General features: G+C 44.7%; 1 long non-coding RNA gene and 1 pseudogene across 1 annotated transcript; one reads left to right on the forward strand and one right to left on the reverse strand.

Annotated features, from left to right (window-relative positions):
* The first annotated feature begins 1,384 nt into the window (after nt 1–1,384).
* Nucleotides 1,385–3,524, forward strand: LOC120966645 (uncharacterized). The gene is made up of 2 exons (XR_006665679.2): nt 1,385–2,669; nt 3,123–3,524. It is a non-coding gene; the product is annotated as an uncharacterized lncRNA (long non-coding RNA).
* Nucleotides 3,525–4,402: 878 nt separating this feature from the next.
* Nucleotides 4,403–6,578, reverse strand: LOC109764775 (glutamate dehydrogenase 1, mitochondrial-like; annotated as a pseudogene).
* Nucleotides 6,579–7,294: the final 716 nt, after the last annotated feature.

The following is a 7,294-nucleotide window of genomic DNA, read 5'->3' on the forward strand; positions in this document are numbered from 1 at the left end:
TATTTCTCTCCATCAGTTCGGACTTTTGAAGCAATTGGGTGGAGGATGAACAATAGTTTGGCCGGTTAGTGATGTTCATCTTATTACAAACAAGCCGAAATAACAGTGCGGTTAGTAGCTTGCGTAGGCCCAATCTAGCATATGAATCGAGCCGGAAGCCATAGCAACACGGAAATTATATTGAAACAAACAAAATTAGGAGTACAACACAACACGGATGCATCCTGCAGGCGGTAGCTAGCTTCCTCCCCGGCCGGCTAGCTAGCACATCATCCATCCATAGGGCCGTCTGACCTTGCCCGGCTGCATCAATCTACTTGCTCCCACTGGCACTACAGCTAGACGGCGAATCCGGCGTGGTGTTGCACCTGCTGACGCACTCGGTGTTGCACGACTTCTTTGTGGCCTCCTTGCAGGACTGGCATGTCGGTTTCTCAGAGGAGACGGCGGCGGGGACGCCGCAGAGGCCGTTGCACGCCGCCGACTCGAGGTAGGAGCACGCGATCTCGCAGAGCGAGTCGCAGTCCCGCGGCGCAGTTCGCCACATGGACGACGCGGCGAGCACGACGCAGAGGACGATGGCCCCCAGCTTCAGAACGGATGAGACCGTCACAGAAGAAGCCATGGATGGATGGAGCTAGGTTGAAGAAGGATAAACAGTACTGTAGGTAGACTGATGAGATGCAAACAAGACGTCCGACAATGGTGTTTAAAGGCAGAGGGATATTTATTGGCACTAGCTACGCACATCAGGAAGCATCTCAGCTCTGGTGGAACGTCCGATCTCGCGCTTAGTCCATCTCTGACCGTTCGATGCAACTTAGCCTATGATACTCTTCTTGTGTCATAATATAAGATTGTTTTTCAAGCTAATAAAATACTATTTTCTCGTGCAACACATGCTTGTTGATTAATGGTGCGTGAAGGAGCTTTTTCCCTGTGCCTGATTAAAAAACAAGACGAACTTATTGATTGCACTCCCCTGCAACACAGCTGCGGTTAAACAGGGAATCCAGTTGCAGATTTCCCCACAGGGTATCTTCTCCATTTGTACTCACTCCTGGCGGGAGAATATCTGGTACTCCCATCACTAGAGTGTTGCCAGTGCTCCAAACTCGGTAGCACAGTTTTAAATGTTCAAACAATTCTAAAAAAAATCTATCACATTGACATAACATCGATGTATGTTGTAAAAAAAATCAAATTAAAATTCAAAGAGCTCTTTTACGGTGATTGGGGAGTTACAATTGTAATTTAGCGTAACTCCCCCACCGATTTTTTTCCACCGTTGATTTTAACCTGTTAATTAAAAATTGTGAGTTTAGTCAATAAGGATATTATGGTCATGTTTGTTTTTTTAGTACTCCGCTGGTCAAACCCCCACATCTGCTAACCCAGCTCGCGAGAGGGGGAGCCGGCGCGAGGACTTGGGAGACGGCGGCGCAGGAGTGAGGACCTTGGCCATGACGTCGGCGCGAGGACCTGCAGGCGAAGACGCCGACGCGAGGTCCAGGAGGCGAAGCCCAGGCTGGTCTTGGTCGTAGTGGCCGCTCGCCCACGTACGTCCCCGCGGCCGCCGCCGTGAGGTTCTGGAGGGGACGACGCCGGCGCGAGGTCTTGGAGGTCCCGGCTGCGCTTGGTCGTAATGATGGACGAACAGAGGTATATCTTCCCCTGCCCTCATCTCTTCCTCCCGTCCTTCCCTACTCACACCTTGGTCTGGCGGTGGAGGCGTGGAGCAACTGCACATTGCAGCGCCTTGAACTAAAATTCAGTTAGCAACTCGGGTTCCGATTGCTAGTGGATATGTCAGCAGTGCGTTCGCTACATTGCGCAACTTCCGCAATCACTAATCGCATGATTAGTGGCTGCCCGCGTCCAGCACTTGAGTTGTCCTCGATGCCTGCAATGACGCTGCTGCTGCTGACTGTAGCACGCTGCTGCTGCTGCTACGTATTTGACATGTAGGCATCATCAACACAAAACTCTCAAGGGAAGAGGGATATGATATGAATTTTTTTCAGCAGAGAACATCATTTGGTTTGTCACACAAACCCACAAGTAGAAATTGCAGCCTTAAAGTTTCCAGAATCAACTGTTAACTGTGTATGCTTATGGTCATACTCCTGTATCATACACATACACAAGTTCAAGCCATATATGTATAAAGTTCTGTTAACTGTCTAGCCTTTATTCATTAAAGAAATCTTGAATTTTGGATTACTTGTAACAGCATGTTCAAACAACTGAAATCTTGCTGCAGCATACACATACAAGTTCAGGTCATACATGTAAACTATGGCTTGGAACAACTTAACTAGTGCTAATAACAGTTTCATACTTCAGTTGCATGTGTTTGTTTTGAAGTTCAGAACAGACACAGATTCAGAGTCCACAAATGTCTTACAACTTGTAGCATTCCCCAGTGGCAGTTGCTGCTTATAAACTACAGAGAACACTGATAATAAATCCCACTAAGCATATCAAAATTCAGATATATCATAAACTACAGAGATTCTGCAATTTCTGAAGAGTTGTTAAATATTACTTGCTATGATAACGTTCTCAGACTATTCATAATCCTCGATTGTTATTAGAGTTTGTGTATTCCCTACGACAGCAAAAACGGCATCAATTAAGGCAGCCACGATTCGAACAGTGAGCATCAGGTACTCTATTTCAGCAGTCTATTTTATCAGATGTAGTTTAAACTCGTTGTGTTTAGTCTAGCAGATCCTTTTTCCGTGGAGTCTACCAGATTTAGTATTGACCTTTTGTTCTATCTTTGTATACATGGCAGTAGTCATCAAGGAAATTTAGACAAATGTACAACCCGACAGAGGAAAGGATTTCATAATACTGATTTTATCATTTCCTTTGCACCCGCTCTTATTCAACCATGCTTTCCTGCACATCACATAAAATTAAGTGTACTTAGGATTGATTTAGTGCAGTTGAAATAGTTCTGCACCTGGTATATCATGCAGTAGCCAGCTCTATTTTTCTTTCTATTCAATGCAATTGATGATTTAGTTTAGTTCGTCATTAGGGCACTATAATCAATGTTTAGTAGCAATAAAATTTAATTGTTGTCCCATGTAAACTTGATTTTGTGGCTGCAGGTTTATTGTCTATCTTGGGTGGTCATTGTAGCAGTAGTGTTTGTACTGGACAACCTTCAGCCACCGTTGTTTACTTCCAACTCGCCGGCCAGCCACCAAGGTCTACCTCCTGTCTCGTTGGATCGCCGGACAGCCGCTGTCGTCTACCTCGCGCCTCGCCGGACAACACGGTCATCAAACTCTTTCTCACCGGGCAGCCACCGCCGTCTACGTCTGCCTCATAGTTAATTGTGTGCTAGCAATTCCTCCAGAGAACTTGTTAGGTTATTCTAACTCTACCATGTATCCATGATCTTGTTTTCTGAATATGTAATCTTTTTAGTGATTTTCATTTTCATTTTATTTTTCATGGCGCTTCCATGATTTATTTCATTTTCTGGTATATATTTTTGAAGATTTTTATTTGCTTTTCCCTAATGGCCATGGTGTGAGAGCAGACTACTAGCAGGTTGGGCGTTGCACTGAAGAAGTTTATGCCAAAAATAATTAAAACTAGACGCAAATTAAAATTCAGGAGCATTTTCGGTCAAAAATTGTTGAAAAAAATAAGCTCCCATAAAAGTTCTAAAAAATTCACACTACCCTCTATTCAATCTAGGAAAGTTTTTAGAAGTTTTGGCGAATAAAAGTTTTTAGAAACATCTTATAAACAGATGGAGCAGACAGAAATATAAGTTCGAAGCATCTTATAAACGGATGGAGCAGACACAAATAAGTTCAAAACATCTTATAAACGGATGGAGCAGACACAAATATAAGTTAGAAACATCTTATAATTGTGAACCGATGGAGCAGAGGGAGTAGCACACAAGACTTGACACGATCTGAAATGAAATAAAGATACATTCAAACAATTAAATCTGAAAATCTCCAGTATGCCCCCTGCAAACCCGTGACCTCCATCTTGAGGAGGGGCTGGTGCCATCAATCATACCATTCCAGAAAGTGAAGCTGTGACAACGTGTGGTGCTGTGATCCTCTAGCTAGTTTTACTATAACAGAGTTCTGCTTACTAACTAGATCAGCAATGTACAAACATATGCTAAACTTGCTCATTGACAAAGTAGGTTGTGCATGCTTCTTCTGTTCCATACTAAAGGTGATTGCCATATTTGTCAAGGATGATTATGGCTGAGGCATGGTAATGCACTTGTAGCAACGCGTGCAAAGTGGGCAAGAAATTCATATAAAGCAGGCATTGTTCCAAATTGAGCCAATTCTGGTTTTCGAAGATATACTATACATAATTACTGTCCATTTTATACGGTGCCATACACTGCCTAAATAATCAGAATTATGTTTGAGGCGCGGGTCATGTACGTCTTGAGCTCCCGATTCACCTTCTCCTCGTCTCACATGAACCCCTGGATGTTCTGCACCCACTTGAAGTAGCTCACCATCACTCCGCCGGAGTGAGGGGTTCTGCACCCACTTGAAGTAGCTCACCATCACTCCGCCGGAGTGAGAGGTTCTGCACCCACTTGAAGTAGCTCACCATCACTCTGCCGGAGTTGGCTAGGATGTCTGGTAGGATCAGCACGCCCTTCTTTGCCAGAATTTGCAGCGCGAACATGTACGCTTCTCTACTGTCAGTCAATGTGTGAAATGTGTCAACAAATGCAGCTTAGCTTTGTGCCAAAATGTTGGTGTTCTTGCCTCTTCGGCCTCGGGGTTTGTTGGGTGGTTAGCAGCCTTGATGATGTACTTTGCCTCGATGATGTACTTTGCTTTGCTGTGACGAGGAAGAAGAAGATTACTTGTTTATGACTCCTCCCAGAGCTGCTGGGATGAGCACATCGCACTCTTCCGTGAGCAGCGAGGTCGGGTCGACGGCGTCGCCTTTTGTCGGAGCCCTTGATCCTGCGGTTCTCTGCCGAGTGCTTCATCAGCTTGGCTATGTCAATGCCATTTGGAGTTCTTGACAGCCCCTGTGACATCTCTGATGGAGACCACCTCGCCACCAGCTTCAGTGATCAATTGGGCAGCCCAAGAGCCAACATTGCCAAATACCTGAAAAAGGCAAGAAGACAATAATTGCTCATCTGTGCAAATGTAGGTGAAGAAACATAGTTCTGGCCTTGCTCCACAATGTATGGCGCCATTCTACACAAGGACGATTACTAGCATTGTGTAGGCATGCTTGTATATATTTGGCAGAGTATATTACTTGTGGGTGCTCATTGTTTGCTCCTTTCCCCTTTAATTTCAGCACGTGAGGTGGGAGATTAGAAAGATACTGACAGATCAGGCACAAAACTTTGGAATTGCCATTGATGGTGTCTCCATTGTAAGCCTAAGCTTTGACAAGATGCTTGTCTCTAAATTATAAATGGGGAACACCTTAGCTTTGTGTGAAAATTAAAGAGATTGGCAAAATTTTCTCTGGCATTTTAAATGCGCAAAAGACCAAAGAAAAAGCAAATAATCTTAGTGAGTTCAGATAAACAGAGAATTACCTTAAGAAGAGTTCAATTGCAATATCTTGAGCTTACACTAAAATTTAAAGCTGGATGGTCAATCTAGTCGCAGAACAACAACCATCTTTTGGCAATTCAAACATCTGCTTACAGATTTTAAGTTTTAGGAAGCAGCCATGGATTTCACCTGGAAAAGAACATCAAAGAGAAAAAACAACATCCTACAACTGCTCCATCGGACACTAATGTGCAGAATAAAGGGATATGTTGTATGTTCTTCCCTCCATCTAAACAATTTCTGAAAATTGTCACTTTCGTAAACCAGAAGGGTTGCAGTAGCAAATTTCTACTTAGTGAGCAAGTGTAGATGATTTTGGTCCTTCTGTCTTGTTTCAATCAGGTGCTTGACAAAAAACAGTGCATAAACTGATATTACACTTGGGATACCAGACTAGTCTTACTTCACTTTCCCCTCAATCAAATCATGATATTTGTGGACATAGCTTACTATTTGTGAAACATAAGAAAACAGGGACATTTAGGAATGAAAAGGTGGTCTTGGCATCAACAAGTATAAGTAGCTTTTACTTAACATCGACTCAAAGATCAACTCCAACAGTGAGGTTCAGATCTACTTCAGTACATAAAAAAGTTTTAGATGTAGTTCATTATCTAAAAATATTCATATGTTATTGAACAACAACATTCAGATCAAGATTGATAGTGACCAAATCAGAATCTTGCATACCAGGTTGAGGTCGGTTTCATCTTCAAAATCTTCAAGCATGTGAGAGATGTCGTTCACGGCATCCTTAAGTTGCTTCAGCCACAGAAGCATGGACTTATGCTTGATAGACTCCCTCTCTGTGTCGCGGAGCACAGCGTCCACCAACTCCAGCGTCATCTTCATGTTCTCCAGATCGGATCGTTCCTCATATTCCTGTGCAGCTTGATCTCGCCTGAAATGGTAGAATTCAAGTGTCCTATTGCCACCTTGATGACTGCCGAGGCGAGCATGCCCCTGAGTACCTGTTGACATGGCTAGTGCCTGTCGAGTTGGGCTGTGTGCTGGATAGTAGATTCATCATTGAAGCTCCGGCCCTTATCAATCTAACAAAGCATTGGAAGCAAAAAAATCGAATCAACAACTGCAGAATCAGTCATGACCTGTTTTACATAATACATATATCACAGACTTGCAAAATCTTAGACAAAAGAGAGTTGCCCACCTGCTCCATTAAGCATAACGAAGCAACATTCAGAATTTAGTTACATGGCCACTGTGGAAAGCTCATGTGCTTCGTCAGATACTTTTACAGTTTCCAACTACTAACCAGAACTGAAGTGTAATGGAAGCCGTGAACTTACAAGGAATAAGGTAGAGTAAGACTGTAAGAGATATGGACCTGTGTCCTGTAGACGGTGCTGCGCCGGGCTCTCCACAGATCCGGCCTGGATTACGCCAGCAGCAGCGTGATCCGGCAAGGTCAAGTGCCTCTTGGACGCCCATCGGTCCACTATCGCGCGCTGCACGATGAGGCGGCGACCTCCTATCCGTGACGCCACGGCCGAACCGGCGCAGGGTGCTCTTCCTCTTCCTCTAGACGGCTACACCGCCGTGCGCTCGATCTAGCTCTTGACGGCGAGGAACCACGGCTGCATCAGACGTCGGTCCTCGAGCCCCTGGGACCCCTCCGCCGCCGCCGCCGGGGTCATCGGCTCCGCCTCCTCGCCCCATCGGCCATCATCGCCGAC

The sequence above is a fragment of the Aegilops tauschii genome, chromosome 6 (assembly GCF_002575655.3).
Source record: "Aegilops tauschii subsp. strangulata cultivar AL8/78 chromosome 6, Aet v6.0, whole genome shotgun sequence".
Taxonomy (NCBI): Eukaryota; Viridiplantae; Streptophyta; class Magnoliopsida; order Poales; family Poaceae; genus Aegilops; species Aegilops tauschii.